The sequence below is a fragment of the Seriola lalandi genome, unplaced genomic scaffold (assembly GCF_002814215.2).
Source record: "Seriola lalandi dorsalis isolate HSWRI2012SDOR001 ecotype SW California unplaced genomic scaffold, Sedor1 jcf7180002054899, whole genome shotgun sequence".
In the NCBI taxonomy this organism is placed as follows: Eukaryota; Metazoa; Chordata; class Actinopteri; order Carangiformes; family Carangidae; genus Seriola; species Seriola lalandi.
The window spans coordinates 23,380-23,753 of record NW_019525451.1 but is presented as its reverse complement, the minus strand read 5'-3'; the positions used below and the strand labels follow the sequence as shown (position 1 = coordinate 23,753).

The window sequence follows — 374 nt, the reverse complement described above, 5'->3', positions numbered from 1 at the left end:
GTTGGACCTGGTCTGAAATCAAAGTGTTTGTGTCTGTTGTGAACGTCCTCACTGGAAGGTGGAGGTAAAACAGTGGAGGCTTGGTGAGAGCTGTTGGGACTAAAGCAAACACTGAGCTGAAAGCTACAAACAGCTGCAGACTGAGCTGTTGATTCTCAGTGGGATCAGCAGGACTGGTAAACCTTTACCGCTACAGGGAGTCGTCTGATTGGCTGTCACATCCAAACGTGACTTCGTGGACCTTTAGCTTGTGTCTGTCTCTGTGTGGACAGACATAATGTGAGCTCATTCTTCATGATTCCTCCACAGAGTGGACCAGGAGAGCTCAGAGGTTCCCAGGTCTCAGTCTGCCCAGCAGCATCAAACACAGCTGG

The 374-nt window shown here is 50.0% G+C and overlaps 1 protein-coding gene across 1 annotated transcript in view; it reads left to right on the top strand.

Annotated features, from left to right (window-relative positions):
• The window catches only part of LOC111672392 (uncharacterized), a 44,743-nt gene that overhangs the window by 21,576 nt on the left and 22,793 nt on the right, over positions 1-374 (top strand). The gene's annotated exons all lie outside the window — the stretch shown is intronic.